This window comes from Grus americana, chromosome 1 (assembly GCF_028858705.1).
Source record: "Grus americana isolate bGruAme1 chromosome 1, bGruAme1.mat, whole genome shotgun sequence".
In the NCBI taxonomy this organism is placed as follows: Eukaryota; Metazoa; Chordata; class Aves; order Gruiformes; family Gruidae; genus Grus; species Grus americana.
The window spans coordinates 150,275,442-150,298,904 of record NC_072852.1 but is presented as its reverse complement, the minus strand read 5'-3'; the positions used below and the strand labels follow the sequence as shown (position 1 = coordinate 150,298,904).

The 23,463-nt window shown below is 42.9% G+C and overlaps 1 protein-coding gene across 6 annotated transcripts in view; it reads left to right on the top strand.

The window, feature by feature from the left end:
- Nucleotides 1-1,832: 1,832 nt before the first annotated feature.
- Nucleotides 1,833-23,463, top strand: part of FHL2 (four and a half LIM domains 2) — a 42,656-nt gene continuing 21,025 nt past the window's right edge. For 2 of the 6 annotated variants that reach the window (XM_054812594.1, XM_054812590.1), the window contains exon 1: nucleotides 1,833-1,988. The gene's annotated coding sequence lies outside the window, so the exon portion shown is untranslated. Of the gene's footprint in view, nucleotides 1,989-9,422; nucleotides 9,525-10,257; nucleotides 10,472-11,771; nucleotides 11,874-18,045; nucleotides 18,228-23,463 lie in introns of those variants that run through there. The other 4 variants (XM_054812593.1, XM_054812589.1, XM_054812592.1 and 1 more) reach the window with 3 other exon arrangements.

Below are 23,463 nucleotides of genomic sequence, written 5' to 3'. Positions count from 1 at the left end.
CAGTACAGCCTGGACTGGGGACAACCATCTTTTATCCAGGTTGTTTCTACAACGTCACCTGGACCTTTGAATCATGCAAACAAAAAAATTGGCTAACATGAAAAGGTTGAAGCTTTCCAGAGCTGTCCAAACATATGTCCTAACTACCACATTTTTGCTGCTTATACAGCTTTTCATAACTGTTTATTGTTCTGGGAAATGAGAAAGGGCTGTTTACAGAGTAGCTAAAAGAACATGTGGCAAAAGGCCGCTGACTCTAGGACGAACAATATTTTCATCAGGAATCTGTGGGACATTTCTCTCATCTCCCTAACCTGAGTCTCTAGGCCATGCCCCTCGTGCACGGCACCTGGGAGCTGGGCATTTCTGCATGGACAAAAGGAGATTGGTGAAAGTAATTTGTTCCAGGAGACTTGACTCAGGCTGTCAAATCACGCTGCTTGGCAGGGGATGAGGACATGTTGTTATGAGCTTTTTTGTGTTAAGATGAACCCTCCAGATGCCAACTTCTCATTGGTTTGGAGTTAAAACCATAAAACCTGACTGGGCTCCATGTCAAACCATAAATCAGTTTGTCATGTCAGAAAACCTGGCACACGGTTTGTGTTCGTATCCAGTCTCCACGGCTTAAACCATGCTTGCTATCCAAACGAACTGCTCAGAGACAAGCTGGGAGGTGACACTATCTCCTAAAGACTATTGCTCCAACAGCGCTCTGAAGAGAAGAGAAGGAAAAGGGAGATGAAGGAAATGAGGGGTTCTTCAGGACTGTGGAAGTAATAAATAAATCCAGCAAAGAAATCAAATCCCTCAGCAAATACCCCTACTTCAGTCAGGAGGAGGAACGACAGGCAATCTCAGTTCAACAGCGCAGTACGTCTTCAGAAAATTATGCTGCCATGTAAAGGAGAGTCATTTGCCCACACATGGAGGCTACCCGATGCTATTTCTTCGCCTCCCTGTCTTAAAGTGAGGTTTCTCTTTTCCTCCCCTTAAAAAAACCCACCTTAAAATAGTTCGACTTCAAGGGCTGTATCTCTGCTGCAACTTTCTCTGCAGAAGTACATTGAAATGCAGAGCTGGACCCAGCACTGGCAAGGAGGTAGGCAGGTTGTAACCCCATCTCTGCACTGAGCCTGGCTCCATCAGGTTTTCCTCCTGAGCCAGCAAGATGCTGCCCACAGTAGCTGCTGGAAGAGCTTTTTTCCACCTCTAATCTCTCACTCCTTCTGTGTACGACTGTCCTCTTCACCCGGTGTCACACCTGTGATGCAGTGGGAAAGGAGCCGCTGCCCACGCTGATTTATTTTGTGACCTCAGGCTAGTCTCTGAAGCCACCGTCTTTTTTGCTGTGACATGGTAGCACTGGCACTACCTCCCCGCACACCAGGCAGTGCAGGGGTAAAACCAGGCACGACACGAGGCACAGACTCCCCTGCAACAAGGCTGCACAACTGGGGTGGACAGACAGACAGAGGAAGGGGAGTTGGTGTTACATCCGCAGAGCAGTCAGCATTTCCTAGGGTGTTTCTGTGAATCACGGAGCCCTGACAGATAATCTGATTGAGAAATTAGTATTGCTTACAGCTCAGCCAAAATATCACACCCTGAAATAACGCTGGCCCCTTGAGGTCCCTCGCAGGACCTCCCTACAGCAGGTGAGTGTATTTTAAGATCGGGCACTCCCAAATGGAGAAGAGGGAAGGGCCGGGGCTGCTCAGGAGCGCAGCAGCCCTTTCCATCGGGGCCTCGTGCCACTCTGGCTATGATGCCTTAAAAGGCTGGTAGCACAGAGATGCTGCGGTCCTTATCTCCTGCGGATGGCTGGTACTTTGGAGATATTATATTTATAGCTCATCGGAAGCACGAATGCCTAACTGTCTAATTACTAAACACATAGTCTGGGCAATCCAATAAAGCAGCGAGTCTGTCCCCGTTCTCTCCCGTTCGCAGACTCACAAGCAGAGGCAGCTCCAAGCTGCAGCAAGGTAAGACAGTGACTTATTCTGGTTTTCACTGTCCTTTTGGCCCTTTTCTCCTTTTCACCTTCCCTTTGCAAAGGGGGCTGGCAATTTCTCAGGGTTCTGTGTAGACATCCTGAGGGGAGTGCTTGTTTTTTATGGGAAGAGTGGATTTTAAGATGTTTGTTCCCTTCTTGCTGCCAGGGCACATACAGAACGTGTCTCTTTGTATTTGCAGTCTGCTGTTGGGAACCAGGTGCTAACTAACAGCTGCTCTTTAGTTTCTGCACTAATAATACGCTGTCATGTTTTCGTGTTCTCAGGGAACACAACCATGTCTAACTATAGACACTTTCCTGGTTTGAATAGCAAACTGAATGACTTCAGGCAGAAAGCTTTTGATTAGTTTTTTTTTTTTTCCTCTATCAGCATTTTCTCCTCTATGATGAATATTTGGAAAATGAATAGATAGTAAAAAAACAGAGGACAGAAGGAACATTTTACTTTTTTTCCCCACTTTCACACCATTTCCTAATGGCCATGAAAGAAAGAAAGGCAAATTACAAGCGATGCTTGCTGATTTAATGTTTAAACAATTACTTGTTATGGATTACAGCAGCTGTGAGGAAAGGGAAAAGAAAGCGAAGCACTGAAACATAACTGGGTGTCAAAGCAGGAATTCGTCAGAATCAGCCTGTGAAATAGCATTAGCGATAACTGCCAAATGCCAATTATCAGGCTATTGTTACATTAAATTACTTTTAACCTCATCTCATGAGAGCATTAATTTTCAAATGAAGCCAATAAAAGAAGACCTCTTTGGAAGAATAAGATTGTTTGTGCATGTGTATGCATTTGTTTGGATGCATTTACACATGCATTTTTAATATAAACATTCTTATAAAGAAAGATTTTTAATCCAAGGATCACAAGGTATGACACAGAGGTAAGAAATATTAACTTGCTTTTAGCCCGAGAACTAAAGCTATCCTATTTTCCACCAGAGATTGTTTACTATTCCATTATTTAGGAAATTAAATGAAAGGAGGATTTTTTTTTTTTTTCAAAATGCTGAGCAACCATTGCTCCATAAGCTTTGACAGGATCATGGTCCCCTGGCACCCCTGCGGAGCAGAGCCCCTTAGACCTGACCTAAACCCAAGGTTTGTAGGAATGGTCAGACCACTTCAAAGTGTTTGGGATTAGACTCAGTCCCTAAGTGAGGATTTGAAAGGCAAAAGGGTAGGTCCTTAGTTGGTCCAAAGCTGTTGGAGATCCACTGGCTTTAGCTAAGAGGTGGATGTTTACATCAAGTGCTGATCCGGCTGGTGGACGTGGAGAAGTTGGGTCTGGTCCCAGGGCTGTCTCTCCAGCTCTATCACGGCAATACAGGCAATACGCCCAGCAATGCTCCCGCGGGCCCGTGCCCGGGCCATTACACACTCCTGGCCTCTGAAGCCAGGTGACCACATCCAAAACATGTCCTAGGGACAGGGTTTGCTCCCAAACCATGCCCTAGCCAACATCTAGACAACTGACCAGTGTGGTTGACTGAGTCTCGGTGCCTGGGAGCATCCAGTGGTCCTGTTCGATTTGTGAGCACAGACGCAGCCTCTGAGGGTGCCCCCACACCTTCAACCACTCCTGTGGTGGACATTCTCAGTTAAGATGTCTTGTCTAGCTGAGCTGTCCAGACTTAAGCTGGCGGGGACCCATGAGTGTCAGTGTAGATAGCGGCGAGACAGTGTGCTTAGGAACAAGCTTGCTCTACCTTTTATGTGAAGAACAGCACATAACTTAAGCAGAAGAAAAAAGGAATGTAAAATACCAAATTGTCTGCACACATGCATATCTTATCTCGAGGCTTACTGTCCCTGCACGGATGCCTTGGAAGGCTTAACCGCAGCTGGTGCCTCTGCATATCTCTCTCTTCTCCAGCAGTAATGGTCTCACCACTAGACCATGGTCTGCTCTGTTCAGATCTGTACAGAGCTCTGATATTCTGCTCCCCAGCACAGGTGAGATGAGTTTTGTAAGTTGGCTGGAGCCCAAAGGTAGCTTGTCCCACCAGGGAGCACAGCATGGACTCTTAACAGGCCACCAGTGGGAGCTGGCAGCTGTCTTAGCTGGACCCACTGTTTTTTCCAAGATCTTGCTATTAAGCTAAACTGATGTGCCTCCGCAGTAAATTGTGCAATAAAGAAATCATGTACAAAACTAATATTTTCTTTATAGAGTAGTCTCACTTCTCCCATACGAGAAATTTTCTCATGTCCTCAAATTCTTTGTCTATCATCCAAGCCTCAGGCTCAAACAATAAAAATAACAAAATCATTCTGGTCGGGCACTTAATGTTGAAGTATCACCACTGGTGTATTGACAGTATTCCCTCTTAAAAACAAGAAGCAGAAGCAGCATTCCAATCATGTGCAGCAAAACATTAGGGTGTTTTTTTTTCTTTTAAATATTTTGGCCAAAGATCTTTAGCTTGAAAAAAATGCAAGAACATACATACTAACAACACAGTGATTTTTCACTGGATTTGAATTTAAAAGTGAAATAAAACAAAAAGACCCAAAGCCTGTTCCCAAATTGAACCCATTCTAAATGCAGTCTTTCCAACAATAATACTTTGTTCTTACCTAGCATTTGAAAATATGATTAATGGATGAATAACTTTACTTTTTCCCTTCCGAACAGCAAGCCATCAGAACAAGGCAGACCTTTGATTGCAGCTGGCAAGAGGCTGGGAGGGGGCAGACTCATTCAAACACTTCTTTAATACAGAAAATGTAAAAGGCCATTTTACAAGGAAGAAAAGCAGAGAAGGAAGGGAATGTGAAGACTGACTTGGGGGTGAAATCCTGGCCCCACTGAAGTCAATGGGAGTTTTCTCAGAAACATCCACTGATTTTAGCAGAACTCAGATCTCCTCCTTTTCCTTCTATTTTTAACAGCACCAAACTTGCGTAGATTTGCACCACCAAAGCACGTTTTCACATTTTTCCTTATCAGTTTTCCTTTTTTTTTTTTTTGTAGCCGTGTATTGTCTAACCAGAGCACAGGCACTCTGACACAGTTGTTTTTCAGTGAGATGAATTATTACTGGCTGCAATATTTTATCTTTGGCTTTATACCACAGTGAGTACAGTTTCATGCTGATAAATCTCAGGCTGTTTCAACAGTGTTCATCATCTAACGCTGATTAGCTTTGAGAAGCATAGGTCATATTACAGAGAGTCCTAGTTTTCCTGAAAGCTATTCTGTCTGGTTTTGCTCAGCTCGCTCTGACACAAACATGGAAGGAGCACTACCATACATATTTTAAAGGGATCCATCAACTTCATAAAACTCAAAATGTTTCTGCTGCAGGTTGATTTACTGGCTACCATTAACACATGCCACCAGGAAGCAGTGAAACTGAAAGAGCTAGAAGAAAAAATATTTTCCCCAAATTTCACTTTATATTTTCAGTAACATTTTGTGTGAAGCTAGTTGTACAGGTTCTCTTGTAAAATATTTTTTTTCCTGCTGCCTCTGTGAAACTTCCATATTGCAATGAATGAGAGGAAAACTCTCCTTAAAAACAGGAAAATAAGTACACTTTCAAACCGCATTGTCACGGGAGTAGAATGGGCACAGACATGGGGGCAGAAATTGTTTCACACACCTCATAAACAAAGCCAGTGGGCTTTCAGATCAGCATATTCCCTGCCAAGCTTAATGGATTTTTCACCAAAGTCTTACTAGAAATTTGCATGCTTTCTGTTGGAGGAACGTAGGTAACATTGGCTAGTGCTCCTTTTTGGTAGTCTGCAGCTAGGGAAGCAAAGCCCGGCATGCCTAGAGATTACCATACGAAAACAGGAATACCTACAATCCACAGATACCGCCACACAGAAGCCCATTATTCTGTCACTTATCCCATTTTTTAAATGCTGAGTATCCTAATTTCCCATGCATGAAGGCCATTGACTGCAACACGCCCCACAGCCTCCGGCATTGGGTGCAGAAAACAGCAGGACACTCAAGGGGTTAGGACACCGCTTATAATATAAGCAGAGAGATGTGCCAACACTGTATAGCGTGGCACTCCTGGTACAGAACAGTAAAACAGACAAAGCTATCAGAATAAATTCCATTTGTTGCAGTTTTCAACTTGAAAGCTATCAGAATAAACTCTGCTGTAGTTTTCAACTTTTGGGCATAAGCCCTAGCTCAGGAATTCGCATGAGCGCAGGTTAACCACATTGTGTGTTACGTATTCGTATGGCCTGCCTTTCATATCGTTGAGTATTTCTTCTCTTAACATCCTTTTAGGGGAGAAAAGCAGCACTTTCTCCTAATTCAGGAAGGAGAAGTAAAGGCCAGATCAGAGGGCATACTCAAGTGCTGAAGTGCGGTGAGGGTTGGCAGGCTGTGAGACCCAGCTCAGGGCTGCAGTGACCCAGGGCTCCAAGAAATACATCTTGGAGAGAGACTCTCCTCTCTCTTCCTTTCATCTGCCTTAAAAATCCTCTAGCCAACATGCACAGTGCTGTGCCCAGCTCTGCTCTATTAAGCAGGAGGGAATATAGCGGCTGAATTCACGTGCGTGAATTCTGTCTGGACGTATCTATCTGCCCCACTTTAGCTATCCAAGGTCAGGTCTCTGAACTATGCAGCTGGATTCCCTCTAGATTCAATGGGGAAAGCAAAGCACATATATAGGGCAGTTAATTTCATCCTCAATAGGTGTCTAATGAACCACCCCTCACGAGTGCCTCTCCTTCTCCACCCACTATAGTAAGATCACGGATGTCTTGCCTGGATCAGCCAACATTTGGTCAGTTAAAATGAGGTGAGATGGATGCCACTATAGGTTATTCGCCCAGATTACACAAAGCATTTTCTTGACTGAGGAACAGACTGTATTACCACAAGTCCCTGGCTACTACCTCCAAACTCTTCCCTCCTTTCTACTTTTATGAACCAGGGTGCTTTAGTAACGTAGACTATAAAAAGACCTGGGTTGTGCTTATGTCTCATCTTTCACCTTGGTCATTTTTACTTCTTGTATTGGTTTTCCTGTATATTGATGTGTTTTGGGGCATTCACTGGATATTCATGAGGTGAACCAAGGCTATCCTGGTGCTATAGGAACTCTTGAAAGTCTGCTTCCAGGTGCAAAGTGGGACCATGAGCACAGAAGGAGCACATCAGAAGAATGGGAAGTGCTTCCGGTGGAAGCAAGAACCCATGTAGGAAGTGGAAATATTTTGTTAGGAATTTTTCCTCTCTTGGTGGGGCTGTAACAGAGCAATAGTCTGCAGAAATGACTTTGCCTCTCAAACCAAAAGGGTGTGAAAAAGTTTTTTCAGGAATGAGGGTTATGAAAGAACATAGAAACTTAGGAGGAGGGAATGAACAGTGATGTTTTTCTAGACCACCCATTCTCATCTGCAGGGAGAAAATGACACAAACTTGTTCAAAATCTTGTTATGGCAATAGTCTTTTCAGCCAACATTACCTGAAAAAGTTTTAATCCAATGCACGTCTTTGTGCAAAGTTGAAGGTCTCTGTAAAATTGGAGATTGCACTGGAAAAGTTAACAGTCTTTTGTAGAAATCTTGAATGGAAAGATGAGGTTTTGCATGAGATTAGTACTTTCCTGATCTGATGCTATGAGTTAGACTTGTATTCTTAATTATTTCTACTGAACTGCTTCTGAAAAAACATTAGCATGACTGTGGTAACAATGACAATCAGGCAGTTAAGACACTGGTGTCTCTCATTGTAGACTGGCAATTTAAAATAAGAAAAATAACAGAACTTTCACTACTAATGGAAGGTGCTTATGTAAGTTTGTTAGTTAGGCAAGCAATGGGAAAATATTCAATCACTATAGATAACTTATTGTAAAAGACAAATTGGAACTCTTATCAGGACTGATGCCAAGGCCATTCATTTGTAAACTGTTTCACCCTCCATCTCATCAAATTCAGTAAGAGTTTTACTCTGAGGCCTCCAAGATCGGCTGCAGAAGCATTTCTGAGCTTCATGGTAATGATATTCACATGTCTTTGTAGACCACAACCTTAAATAAAGCCATGGTGTTATCTGAGTGTCATCTTACTTAAGTCTTGCATTTCAATAACTTGCAGATTCATAACCTAAGGAGGATCTAGATTTATTAGTGCAATTAGTGTTTTAGGATACAATTATTTGTTGCTGTGGAATATTGGTGGCTAAGCCAAGGGTATAATTATAGGGACTTAATTACATGAACATAGTATATAATGTGCACAGTAAAAAGACATGTTGTTCTGCTTAAGAAGATCTTTAGGCAGATAGAAGTGAAGAAGACAGTGGTTGCAGATGTTGGCACCCCAGCACACACTTGAAAAACAACCAGCAAAAGGATCAAGGATCTTAGATCCACACTCCGTCAGGTCTGAAAACCAGGGGACCATGGAACTGCAAGCAGCAAAGGATTTAAGAAAGAGGGACTAGAGTGCGCCCAAAAGGCTTTTGCCTGACCCTGAAGAACAAATGGTGGATGAGATAGAGGAATAGACCACATCAAGCAAACTGTAGAAATCTCAGGAACAGGTTTTCTAAGGACATCCTTGTGGAAAATAGGTAGATCTGATTTACTGTCATGTTTCTCTGTTAGATAGCTTTGTCTCAGTTCAAAACATTTTGATTTATAACAAAATATTGGCCCTCAGGCCAAATAGCATTGGCACAGCTGATGTCCATACAGTTATACTGTCTTACCAAGCAAAACAAGGCTGGGCCACCCTCTCCCACCACCATGAACAGGAGCACTCAGCTTGTGTGCTGGGGATCATTTGGGTCCATGCATGGTCTTCCCTTTGTCCTAGCCATTGCTCCCCCTGTTATCATTGCTTCCTGCTGGAGTCTGCCACTCCTCCCAGCTGGCTGCTTTTGGTAATGGTTTCCTCATTTGTTGAATGAGAGTGGCTGAGTTTTAGCTGAGACCTAGCACGTGAAGGGCATGGGTACGTCCAGCTCGTCGTGCCCAGAACGGGTTAGGGTTGGGTTACCAGGTGGTTGTGCAGACTGCTGGGAGAGGATTTGTGACCAGACGCTCAGCCTGGATACCTGCCCAAGTACCTACAGCCGTGCCTCCTTTCTGCCTTTCCCCCTGCGCTCACAAATGCAAACGTAGGGTGGATATGCAGCTTAGTAAAGGCAATAGCAAACAGCTCTGGGTCCAAGGCATGTTCACATAGAAAGCCGGCAGGAGAAGCTGAGTGGGCATGGCTATAAAAGAGCTGTGGGCACCCAAGCAGAGCAGCCTGCCTTCCTCCCAGGTCTTCCTCTGCCCTCTCCTGAGAGTGAAGTTTCTGCTGCCTGTCAGTGCTGTGTCTGCTGCCAGACAAGCCAGGCCCTTCCGCACATTGGTTTTTTTTTTTCTGGATGTCCAAGTATTAAGAATTCTTCCTTGCAGATGAAGGGTCTGGATTCCTGAAAATCCTTCTGGATATAAGGAAGAGCCAGCATCGCTGTGGACCGAGTGCTCTTCAGGGAGCAGCCAGCCAGCCAGTGCTCAGTCGTGTAAAGCGTTAGTATTGTAGCAACCCAGCAAGGGCTTGCTAGACTTTATGGTTAGCCATTAGGGATAAATGAAAGGACTAGCGCTGCTTCATAATTTGATTGCTGGCTCCTCTAATGATTCAAAAAATTACTTATCTTCCAGCATGAGACACATTATCTTCAAGACAAGCCATTGTTATAAACATTTATTTCATTTTACTCCCAACATTTGAATTTCATTCACATTAAGACAGCAACTCCACTAGACAGCCATGTGAATATAAACTTGGCAGGGACAAACACAATCCATATGTCTACCAGGCTGACAATGGATGGTATATTTTTTCAGCTCTATGTGAAGTGTTAGACATGAAATTCACATCAGCAACTAAATGATTGCTTTAATCCTATTATTTAAAGGGCCTGAGCACTTATACAGTTCAAAGTAAGCACAGGCCTAAGAGGATCAACAGCAAGGACTCTACTTCAAAGTGCACAATCTAAGCTCATATTTTCAATCATAATACATGTCTGAGCCCACGTCTCAGACCCTCTCAGTTTATGTGTAGTATATACAGTGGTTGAGCAGAAAAATAACTGTTCCCATATAGAAGGATCTTTCTGCAAAACAGGATGTCCCCAATCATATTCAGATTGGAGAGGGTGGCTGTTTCTACTTACTTACATCAAAATATTAGGAGTCTGAAGTAATCTGGGAATTGATTTGCAACTGTATGCTTCTTTTGAATACTAGGCAAGTTGAACGGTTTGGGGAATGACAGGGCCAATAGATAACCAGGGTACAAAAAGAGTCCTCAGGGAAGAGATGGCTGCAACAGAAAAAAACTAAATGAATTTTTTTTGCTCCTGTGTTCACTGTGAGGAACTTGGAGAGCTTCCCGCACCAGAACACTTCCTTATGGGGATCGGCAGAGGATCTATTTCAAGCTGAAGTGTCTGTAGAAGAGGTATGGAGCAAATAAACAAAATGAATAGGAAGAAAATGTTAGAACCAGATGGTGTTCACCCAAGAGATCTAAAGGGACTCAAGGATGAATTAGCTGAAATAATAATAGTGCATGGCCTCTTATTTAAAACAGGCTTAGAACTGAGCACCTGAAAGTAGCTAATATGGTGCCAGCCTTTTTAAATGGCTCCAAGAGAAACTGGGGGAATTAGAGCCTGGTAAGTTTGATAAATTTAGTAGAAGTCACTATGCAGCGTAGAGAAGATAGATAAATAAGATACATTGGGAGAAATTCAATACAGCTTTGTAAAGGGAAATTATGCTCTACAAATCTACTGGGTTCCTGTAAGATGACAAGAAGCACGCAGATAGGAGAGATCTTTGTTTGGCTTACTTGTACTTTTCCATGTATTCGACAAGGGCCCCCACCAAACACTCTTAAAAACACATAAACAGCCACAGGATAAGAAGGAAGATCTTTGCATGGCTTGCATAAAATCGGTTGAAAGATAAACAGGCAGTTCTTGCAGTGAAGGGAGATTAATAGGAGATTAATAGCGGAAATTCTAGTAAGACTGAGAAACAGAAGGATCTTAGGCAACAAGATGAGTGGGCATTGGAACAGCATCTTAAACTGAATGTAGATAAGCATAAAGCAGTGCGCATTGGGGAAAAATGTAACTTTAGCTATAAAGTAATGGTTCTGAGCTGACCACCTGGGTGTGAAATTTGGGGGTTATATAGTTTACCAAAAAAACCTGCTCAGTGCTCAAAAACAGCCAAAAAGGCAAATTGAATGTTAAAGTTCTGGCCCCTTCATCTGAAAAAGTAAATTCTCATATTGAAAAAAGTTTGGGGAAGGATGATAAAACACAGGGAGTAGCTTTCATACAGAGTGACTAGGTAGGGTAGGACTCTCCAGCCTAGGAGAGAGATGGCTGAGGGGAGATATGATAAAGATTGGTAAAGACATGAGCAGCCTGTAAAGTGTGAATAAAGACCAGTTGCTCATTATCTCTCCAGATGTAAGACCTAAGAGGCATCAGGTGAAGCTAGTGGGTAATATGTCCAAAATGAACACAAGGAGATGGTTCTTCAACAACATAGAGTAGAGCTACCTGTTACAGGAAACTGTGAATTTCCTTTCAGGGGATCAGAAAAGAACTGTGCAAGTTCATGGAAGTGATATTCAGTATGGATACTGCCTCCAGGTTGAGAATTACCTGAGTCAAAATTTGTTGGAGGTTGGGAGAGTATTATGAGGATATATCATTAAAGACTATTCTCATTTTCTTCCCAAGTCACTTCTTGGACCCCAAGAACAGGACAACAAGTTGGAGGAACTCTTCTGCTCAGCAATTCTCATATTGCCATGGCGTGATCTGAATACCTACAAATTACAGGTTCTGCCTGACACTAGTCATCATTTGCAAGCACTCATGTTAGACTGAAAATTCTAGTCTGAATGTCTTTTTCTTTCTTTCTGCCATCTGTGTTAGACTGACAAAACTTATGCTCATTTGACTTTGGAGGTTCTGGAGTCCTAACGTTAATCCTTAAGGGCAGGCTAGACAAAGATCTGCCAGGAATGAGTTAGATCTTGTCACTCCTGCTTTGGGAATGAATTAGATAAGTTCTTGAGGCATCTGCCAACTGCTCATTTTTACAAACCTCTCTTTGCTCAGAAGCTCCCGGGGCCTCTGGCTGGCTGATAAGGGGAAATGGCAGTTACAAACGTTGCTGTTGGCTCTTTCTAGAGGGTCATAAAAGTTGTCAGGGATGCAGGCAGAAAAAGCATTGAGGGGAGCAGAAGGAAATTATTCACAAAGAAGTAAGGTTTTGGAGAAGAAGCCATGAGCAGTGGGGCAGTGGGAGGGGGAGAATTCTGGAAAGGGGACTTTGCCTAAAAACAGTAGAGAACACTGGGAACACTGCAGGGAACACTAGTATGTGAGCTATTTTGTAGAGAATTGCATGTCTCTTGTGCTATCAGAAACACAGAGCGATCAGGTTTTTTGGAACAATCATAATGTGCTTGTTTCATGTGTCTGAAACAGGGAACCATAAATCATGATTATACTGAAATGAATAAATCCTAAATTAAGGGGTAGTGTTTGCCAGTTCAGAAGACCAGCAATTACTGCAAACTCTGTAGTAATTTGACATCCCAGGTTCCACCCGCAGGGGTAGGAAACCCAAAAGCCTCTTCCCATCTGTCATACTCCGGGCCCCACATGGCAATGAAGCTGAATCCAGAGGAAAGGAAAGGAAAGAAGCAACAGCTCCTCCGCATAGGTCTCTGCACTATCATCGTTTAGAGTCGTCATTTCTAAAGACCACTCACCTCTTGTCAAAGGTAGCCTCTGGATCCCAAAGCACTTCCAAAGGCGTGCCAGCAAGCTCTCTATCACTGGTTACAGATTCACAAACTACGGAGCTGAGGGGTTTAGGGAATGCCTAGGGTCCAAAGAGGTATGAGGATGGTAAAGATCAAAATGTTTCACTCTGGTTTTCTTAAAAGTAGAGTATCTGTTCCCCAGTGAGTGGAAAAAAGGAGAAAGAATAGTAGGGAAAGCAGGGAAGGAGAAGACTATATTCAGCAAAAATTGTTGTTTTCCTCTCGCTTCATTACAACTCATCATGATTTCTTCTTCACTTGGTTAGCAGCCTGGTGAGGGCTCTCCAGGGTGACTGGCCCACATGGCACAGACCCCTGCCACTTGGGGAATTGTTTGATGGGCTGCCTTTATCCTGCAATGGCTTTTATGGCTTCTTTTAATCCATGAAGACCTGGGATGGCTCTTCTGACAACACTGCTTGTCCAGTGAAGGACCTGTCAGTCCTGTAACACAGTACCTCAACTTTCCAAGCTGTTGAAAACTCAATTGTCACCAAGAGGGATTTTCCTTAGCAGATACCAGTTCCTTAAAACGCTGGCTTGCTCCTTCAAACTTCCTCTGATGTGCTGTCTGCTGCTTCCTCAAGCACCACTACTGCTCTTCTCCCCTGTGATCCTTTCAATTCATGCTTCACCGCTCATCAATGCCAAGAGCTGTGTGTCTGACCAGCTGAGATGACAGAAGAAAGCAGCAGCAGCAGGGACATAGCTGTCTTTCTGCCTGGGTCACCCATTGCAGACTCTCTACATCTCAGCTGTCCATGGAGAAAGGGGCGCAGGAGCAGTTACATAGACAGTGGCAGACCACATGTTGGCCAGCATCTCATTGCCACATTCACTTTGAGACATCTTTTTCAGGACACAAACTTCTCTGAATGAAACTGGGATTAACTGGATAGAAAAGGAGGTCCTGACTACCTTTAAAAACTGAACGAAATCTTTGTCCAAACTGACCATCATGGTCTAAACTGCTTTCAGCTCCATCCCAGATCATGCTATCACAGAAACACCCTTGAATATGAGTCAGTATCATCTATCTTATCACATAGAAATATATTATCCTTCTGAAGATAACTTTTCCTATACAAAATCAGAAGTTCTGCGGTGCTACTGAGCCATGGCACCTTTCTCTAAACTCACTGAAGAAAATTGTTTAAGACTCTGTGTGAAAACTATTCAAACACATTAAGAAAGCAAACACAGAAACATTTCTTTTCCAGATTAGATTGGAGTTTTTAAAACACTAAGCTTTTCACATTGATTTAGGCTAAACACCCTCCGGAAAATAAAAGAAGTCTTGCATCAGACAAAAGCAGACAAACTTTCACTTCATGTTAAGTGCCTTGGCTGTGGTGGTTTTCATGGATTGTTCAAAGGTATCCGTAATTCCTTGATCAGAATCTCTGAAACTCTGATATTTCTTATTTGCTGAGTATTTCTAGTTGAGGATTTAGTCACCTAAGGGAAGAAAGGAAGATCAGAATATTGCAAAAAGCCTTGTGACTGGAAGACTGAATGGGGAGAGAAAATACACACTAAAAAATCTGTTTACCCTTTGCATATTGCTCATATGTTTAGGGAAAACTATGTATCTGAGAACATCTTATGAGAATAAAATTTCAGGAAGATTTAATATTACCGAGCTGATATTTTAGGTTTAATGAACTAAAATGCAAAGTCTGCATGAGCCTGTACCACTTCCTAAGCAGAAGTGCCAAAAATAGCAGTTCTCCTAAATACACCCTTTCATATTCAGTGGAAGCTTGTGTTACACAGCATTAGAAAGGGATTTGTTGAGTTCTGATAAATTAAGAGTTGACAGGATAAAATAGAGGTGGAAGGAATCAGTCAGTAGCTCAGCCATTTTCAAACCTAAATTGTAGCTTTCCACCTCCCCTGCCATCTCAGAGACATTAAATTTCTCTGTGGCTCAAACTGGAGGGAAATAGAAATATTCTACTTCCAGCTGTCTCTTTCCACTATTTTTCTTTGTTCTTTCTTTTCAGCCAGAAAAGGAGATAGGTGCTGAAATGGTAGGTATTCTAGCATCAGCCCAGTAGCTGAAGTGAGATTTCTGAAGGCTTAGTAAAATCATTGAGACGTCCTACTATGAAAATTATACTTTTTCCATCTTGTTTCCCATATGTGAGGTATGGCCTTCTCCACATAGAATTAAACCTGTTAAAGCACAGAGGTCACTGAAGAACAAGCAATATATGCTACGTCAATGCTACATATGTGAGGAATATATAAGTCATAGAGTATGTTTCTAAATCACAGGATGGCACTGAATGATACTTGCATTTTCAACCTCAAATGTAGGCAACCTGTTAGAAACATTGCCTCCTGTTTTCATTGCATTGTCTCCTCTGAAACCCTGAAGATGGGTGATCTGTGCTGGGTTAATCAGGGAACTAATGAAGTGAAAAAGAAAAAAAGAAAGTGGGTCACTTAAACATTAAATTTGCCAGTGACAAAACCCTGCCCTTTCCTCCGTGTCTGCCTGACAATTAAGGAAATTTGGTGTTCTTCCACCCACCCCCTCCCAGTGGATTTGATGCTGGTGGGAAAGAGGGTGTGTGGGATTTTACCAATCACTGATGAATATTTACTTGTCAGATAAAAAGGTGAAGTGAGCAAGGGTGGACCGACTGAAGGAAGGTAAGAAACCAGAGGTTCCCCCTGCCTTCCCTAGTAGTGTGTGATGGGGTGCATACACCACCGCATGGGGTGAGGGAAAGGAGCTGCCTGGTAACTCTCCCTCATCCCTTTCGCAGCTCCACGCACTCTTGATGTGGCTGTTGAGCATCAAGTCCCATAGTGACCCACAGATCATCGGGTTTTAAATTGGCAGAGGCTCTTCTGCCTTCAAGGAGTCAGAGATGTTAGATTAAATCAAACAAAAATGATCTAATCTTCCTAAAGTCAACCCATGACCTGCAACAGTTAAACTAAACCATTTCAGCCAGAGCCGGTATATATTTTACCTTATAATTGTGGAAAACACTTGTATTCCAGCAGGTCACATAAAAATATCTCTGGCAGAGTTGCTGCAGTGACTGTCAATGGACAGATAGGGAAATGAAAATACCATGGAACTTGAAAAAAAATCAAGTAATATGTCCATAATATTTATTTTGTTTTAGAAAGGTTTGGAAGTAAACTGACTCATATAGCCCAAATATCATCACCTTCAGGGCCCATTTTTCTTCTTTACATACATTTCTAAATCACAGCTGAGGTAAGAACTATAACTAAGGTGGAAATTAATGATTATTGTTGTCACTGTGCAATAGTTTAATCTAAAAGAAAGAAATGAAAGAATTATTATTATTATTATTATTATTATTATTATTCATTAGCTAGTCCTTTGTAAATTTGCTAACAACTCACACAAGAGTTTGGCTGTCCTGAGCTCTATATTTACAGAAAGATGCAATGTCTTGTCCAAGGGCATCCAGCGAGCCAGTGATGGGGCTGGAAACGCATCCAGCAACTCTCCCAAGACATAGGTGCAGCTCCATGGTAGCTCAAGGGCTCACTGAAAATTGCTCACTGTCTGGTTTAACTCATCTTCCAGTGCCAGCGCAAATGCAAGGGAGCAGCCAGGGACATGTAGCTGAGGAGTGCAGCAGCTTTGATTTAAATAAGCTTTAATTGTCATAGAATCATACTCCTTAATCTCATACATCCATGGTCGGTCCTCCAAGGCACAATGCCTGTCTTCTGAAAATGCAACTGCAAGTGCTGCAGCAACAGACAGACCAACCCATGGGCATTGCTGGTCATCAAAATAACTTACATCTGTAAAGGACGTTTTGCTTCTGATAGAAGAACTAGGAATGGCCCTTCCCCACCATTTTATGCTTTTGTAGATTTGGAGTAGTGCTGAGACCGACTAATACATTTCATCACCATTCCGAATATGACTACCATTTGGGTGCACAGAAGAACCGTGAGTACAGGTCAGGGCTCTGGCATGAGGTTTTTTGCAGGAGAAACCCTTAGCTAACCCATATGCACACCTGCACAGCCACCCAGACACGTGCTGGGACCCAGCGTCCGACGGAAAAGGACATTGGACTACCTTGCGTCATCTGGATGCAAAACAACAGCAATACTGTCTCAGGCTAATGGGCTTTACATTTTTATCCTACTGGTTTCTCTTAAGGTTGAAAGCATTCAAATTAAAGCACCTCCCTTTGGCAAGCGCCAGTCATTACTGAAGTATTACCCTGAATTGCCTCCCCACCGTACCCCTCAAATGGCAGACAGCAAACACCTCCCGTGTGCTTCTGATCCAAATTCTTCCCTCCGGGAGGTTTCCCAGGACCCTCACTGTTTTGATTAACAGAATGTGTTTCTGCTAGAACGGTTGATAGATGAAATTGGATTTTATAGCAGAAAAATTAGTTCCTGGTTATAGGAGGATTAATGGTCCCCCCTCTCTCCTTAACATGTGCCCACTGGCAGGGCTCTCCGCTGGGTCCTGAGCGTGTGCTGAGACAATCTGTTCCTTTGGCTTTCTCTTACACAAGGGGTTGGGTTTTTTTTTTTTTTTGATTCATTAATTTCCTCTGCTTTTCTTCTTTTTCCTCCTCACTATGGGGGAACTTGGAAAGAAAGAAGGGTGGAGAGAAACAAGAATGGGCTCGGAACGCTCGTAAAGAAACGCCTGCACACTTGCTCCTCATAAAAACGTGCACCTCTCCACGAAGGAGAAGAGAGACAGCTTGTTTCACTCTTCTCTGGGCAAGGCACTAAGTCACAGCAGGCAAAACAGCCAAAGTGAATAAAGCCTCATACCAATTTTAACCAAATACTTTATTCTCTCAGCCAGGCAAAGAGCCTTACAAACATTTGGGTTCGAGTTGCTGTAAAACCTTTCCTTCCGTAAAGCGCGATCCCTCAGCTTCGGCAAAGCTACATTATTAATAAGCATCAGGCGTTTAGAGAAACAAAGGCTGGAGGGCGGGGGGGAGGCTTGTTTTAGGAAGGGGGCCAAGAAAGACAAGATGTTTGGGAGGGGGAAGTATCGACACCCTTGGAATAGAGAAAGTGTCGAATGCCAGCTGCAGAGCGCCTAAAAGAATGAGTGTCTCCGATGCTTTTGTCTCCTTATATGGTAAAATGATAGAGAGGGGTTTCACTAGGCTGGGGAAAGCAGCAGCCTCTTTCCACACAACACTGCCTGCAGAGCTGACATGGGAAGAGCCACTCTTCGCAGGCAGTAGAAAGCCCCCGCTAGCTGTACAGCTCTCCTCTGCGAGCAGGCCGGTGAGCTCTTTACACGTTTGTTAATGGATGTGACCCCCTGTCCCTGGTCCAGGAGGTGACATTAACTGCCCGCTACTGCTCTGTAAGTAAATATCCCTTTTCTTCCCCTCCCTCCCTACTACCCACGAATATATCTTTGAAGGTGTCGCTTTAAACAAAGGGTGCAGAGAGGAGGAGAGGGTTGTTTAATGCCCCAGTGTGATGTTGGGTAAAGATGCGAGGAGAGAGATTGGCGGTCTCCCTTTCTCCTGAGCACGCAGCGAGGGGTGTGAAGAGGAGAAAAGACAAATTTCTTATCAGAGCAATTACTGCTGCATGTCCGTCCATAAAGTGACACATCAGCGAGCTGATGAGGCGCTGGGTCATTTCATGTGTAATTATTTTTAATGAGTGCATTGTGCTGCGTGTGTAATCCACTGGGGAGGTGATAAAAGGTAGAGCTGGGGTCTTAGATTCCTTACACCTCTGTGCACACTCCTGCTGCCGAGCTCAACAAAGGAGCATTTTTGCACTCAAGCAAGAGCAGATGCACATGAAACAAAGGTAGCTTTTCCTCTTCGCAGGCAAACACTATGGACAGATTGTGTACAGGAAAAATGGGGAGCTATCAGCATCGTATTTCTTCTTGTTACGTGGAGAGAATAAATTTGAATGCAAATCCCAATTAATAGCTCTGATTTCCTTCTTTTCGTGCTTCTCTCTGCGTGCATGTGTGTGCAGCCACAATAACCCAGGTCTGTAATGTATGCTGTCTAACATGGATTTCTCTGTGTACATAATAAACGAAATACTAACTTTCATTGTCTGCATTAATGGCTGTTCTAAACTTTCTACTTCCCTAAAGGGACATGGCTTTTATGTAGTTCACCAGATACCTGCGTATTTCAGCTTTGCTGTGTACAGAGACACACGCATAGTCACTAGAAAGCAAACCTTATAAAATCTATATACCCGCAGCAGTCGGTCAGTCTGTTATTGTTACTCCCCTGACTCCTATCTAGAGGCGTATGAACTAAGATTGCTGATTGCTGATTGACAGTGAGATTGCCACAGTCAGTAGCTATAACATTTATTGTTGGCTATACATAGTTGTACGCAGTCTTAAATAGGATTTGTCCTAGAAGGGACCAACAGAAGGGGTGTGTTATTTGATACTCACATGCGTCCGAATGTGAAGGAATGCTATAACTAAGGTTGCCATTTGGTTTCTGTTATGAACCCTATTTTTATCAGTTCATATATTTATGGGACTCCCTGGTTTCTGGCTAAAACCTTCTGTGCCTTTTATCAGCCAGATGGTAAACTTTGAAAATGATTGCTTTGGGCATTTGGAAGGCAGAAAAATAGTCTTTTTATTTTTTAATTTTATAAAGATTTCTGTTTGTTTTCTGCCCCTGTACAGGGACCTGGGAAAGGATGCACTCTAAAGGCTGGTCTGTCAATAGAGCCTGTGTATATTCTCAACCACATTTGGAGAAAATTTTAAAAAAAGGATATGAGGTGTTATATTTATTGAAAACTCAGTTCTTAACACTCCTATAGTGACGCTACTATCCAAAATCAGACTAGAGCACCAATAAAACTATCTTTTACCCTAGCCATAACATAGATAATGATCTTTGGCTTCCAAGCCAACACATGGTTGAGGTGAGCAGGGCAGCTGAAAGAACATAAACTGCTATTGCTGAGAAATCATATTTCTGAAAGTTACCTGGGGTTCCCACCTGACATCTCCATCTGACTAGTAGGCCTGAGGCTGGGAAATGGACCAGTTCTTGAGGTCTTTTGAGAAAGCTTAGAAGATCCCAAGATGGCAGAAGTGCTGGGGTAGAATATACTTATTTTTGGTTCCCATCATTCTGCTGATTGTGGTTCCATGAGAATCAGCAGTGCCACACATGCAAGCATCAAGTAGTCTCTTCCAGGTTGTTGGGTTTTATAGCAACATATTAGCAATTTTTGTGAGATCACCGTTACCACATAGCGGCGGCTATACCGTGTCAGATATATGCAAAGCTCGTGCCATGAAGAGCATGTAATGGTGGTTCCCAGCTAAAGTACTCAGGTACAGACACAGCCCTGTTTTCTACCTACAATTATAGAGTCTCTTAAAGAAGTCTAGGGAAGCCCTTTCCCTGAAATCATATCTTTCCTCTCCATACAGACATCAGCAGTCCCAGCTGGCACACTTTGCTTTAAAAAAAAGTCAGACAACTCCTTCAATCGCAGGCAACACAGTCCTCCAGGACATCAAGAGCCATAAAACTCCCAAAAGTTGGTGACAAAGTACAGCTCCTGCAATTGCAAGGGCTGTCAAGAGTTTCTGTTGCATTGCACTGCAAATTCAAGCTTTCATCCCAAAAGAAAGGGATGAGGAGGGCTGTAAAGACCTATATTCACAATAATGGCTCCTGGCTCAATTCTCCAGGGCATTGAGCCCTTAGCCCAAGAGCCAAGTCCTACCTGCTGTAGGACTCACCTCCTTGCCTTGCCCCACAGGAGTCGGGACATTCGGAATTAAGTGAGGGTCAGATATACTTTAACACCATCAGCCAGAAGAGGTGGCTTCTTCTCCATGAAAATCAGGCTGAAAACTGAAGTAATGCCCGTTGCTGCTGGCCAGCACGCTGCCACTGTTTCAAGGTCCCCACAGATGAGTTACAAGCAGGTCTGAGGCTCATTCATGTTTCTCTGATGGATAAATCAGTCCTGAGCATCTTCAGAGAAACTCTAGATGATGTAGTGTTGTAGGCAGTCAGCTTCCCTCACTTGGGTACTGCTTCAGAGATCAGGGATCTCATAATTTGCATTTTTAGACTGATTAATTCTTATTGTGTAATTTTAATGTTTCATTTACATATGCACAGTTATTTGTGATGCAGATTTACCCCAAGTGAGGGTGTGAAATGGCAGGGTAATGACAGGTTTCATGGAAATAAATCTTGGAGACATTGACAGCCACTGAAGCATTAACATTTCAACAATACTAATTAGCTATATACATAGAGAGAGTTTGATTAAAAACCAGTAGAGCCTTCTTTGAAGGCTGAACACCATAACACTCATGCCAGGTGAAAAAGTCCTCATTTTATTCCTTTTCACATACCCTTCTATATTAAATTGGATAACATTAACTAGGATGCTAAGTGGCTACTGTACATATAGCAATACACTGTAAGTGGAAAGTAGGTGAGCATGACACTGATATAACAACATTCATCCCATTCCCATCCCTGGAAGTGTTCAAGGCCAGGTTGGATGGGGCTTTGGGCAACCTGGTCTAGTGGAGGGTGTCCCTGCCCATGGCAGGGGGTTGGAACTAGATGGAACTGGATGATCTTTGAGGTCCCTTCCAACACAAACCATTCTATGATTCTATGATTCTGTCTCTCCCTTTCACAGAAAATTTCCAACTCTAAAGTTGCAAATCTATCAACCACAGCAGAGCAAGCCCTAAGGTTGCACTTTTGGTGGAGAGGGGTAGTTCTAGACCCTTGGCAAGCAAAGCACAGGCACAAGGGCTCAAAACCCACCACTCTTTATTTCATCTTGAATAATAGAAGTAGCGAGTTGCATACAACTGTAAAATATCTGTAAGCATTTCCCTACCCCTGTTCTGTCATTGCTCTGAAGCGCTCTTGAGATTTAGAGCAAAAGTATCTTCAGAGACCAAGACCCTTCCTCTGATGAATTCCTCCTCCTCCATACTATGCTGTGCATCTCTCCATGGTGAACCCAACATCTTCCTTCTTCAGTTACACGAGATCTCGCCCACAAAAAGATTGCCTGTGACCAAGTCCCCAGGCTCCCTGTGTCTTTCTGTGCATCCTCGTAATTCTCTCATGCACCGCAGATACTTTGGCTCAATGTTAACAGCTGATCTCTTTGCTCTCTGTGTCCGTCTCCAGCCCCAAACCTCAGCAAACAAATTGAACCAAACTGGTTTCACCCAGGTGTAATCAATGTATTTTGCTAAGATGTGCCCAGCTGAACAGCCACCTCTAAGGTTTACATAGCCTCCTTTGCCACATTTTGGAAAGCCAACGGCACAGCAGCTGAGCAGAGAAGTACGGATGCCTCACAGCCCTGAGGCACTCACTGCTGCAGTGGTTTTATACGGCAGCTGAAAGATGTACATTAACTGATCCTACCCATCACCGTGCGCGCCAATTATCTTAGACAGAAAGGAGCTTTGTGGTCTTGCCTCTGTAAACAGAGCCAGACAAAGAGACCCAGAGCTGTTCTGCTAGAGGCCAGGAAAAATAACAAAGCATTCTTCCTCCATAGGGTCCTCCCAGTTTTGCTTCTATCCTTTCTAGAAAGAAGGAAACATAGAATATTTGGGACAATGTGCTGGTTTTGTGCCCTGTATAATAGTATGTAGGATTTCAAAAATATAGGAGAATTTGGAAATGTCACTGCGTGGTAGCACGTGGCATTTGCTGGATATTTTTGTCTTAGGGTCTAATTTCTCTGGGATTAGCAGTGTTCCTGTCAACAAGAGAAAGTAATGCTTTTCTGGAAAAACAAACCTCCATTGGAGTTTAATGTCTGCAGTCATTTAGCTTATACATTATTTCAGTAGGGTAGGGCCAGATATAACAATTCGATTTATTAATTTTATACGATTTTTCTCTTGTATCATTTTCTCTTATCTGCTTAAATGCTCATATTAGAAATATGAATTTCTATGCGTAAGTAATATCAAGTATTTGATCTTTCTCTTTGAGTAAGCCTTTGCCTATTCTGCAAGAGAAAGAAGGAATACAGCAGTTTCAAAAGGCTTTAAAATAGAAAATAAGAGCAAGCCTTTCCACTTGAACTGTGCTCTTCCTTGCCATGGTAGACTTAAGAGTCATGCTCCGTGTTATTTCAATAGGCTCCTTTTGTAATTGAAATGTATGCAGGAATGTTGGTAAGACCATACATCCTCCAGTCATTTCAATATCAACCTCAGATAATCATAGTGTAAATTATGCAGGGTACACTTTCAAAGTGTTAGTGCTCAGTTCTTCTGTGGTTTCTGTAGTTACTACCACTGGTGCTTACTCTACCACTGCTGGAGTGGCTCTAAACTGGAAAGGATCCTTACTGACTGCCAAACACAACAAACCACACAGAAACCACAACTGGAGTCTTCCCTCTCCATTACTATAAGTGGGATTACTTTAGCCAGGCGCGTGAGGAACCTTACCACACAAGAAACATTTTCAGGGTTTGTTTATTATTATTATTAATATTATGTTAAGGAAAACAATCTTAAATAGCAGACTTTCCAGTTCCTGATAGGCTGACTGTGCAATGCAGGCAGGAACCAG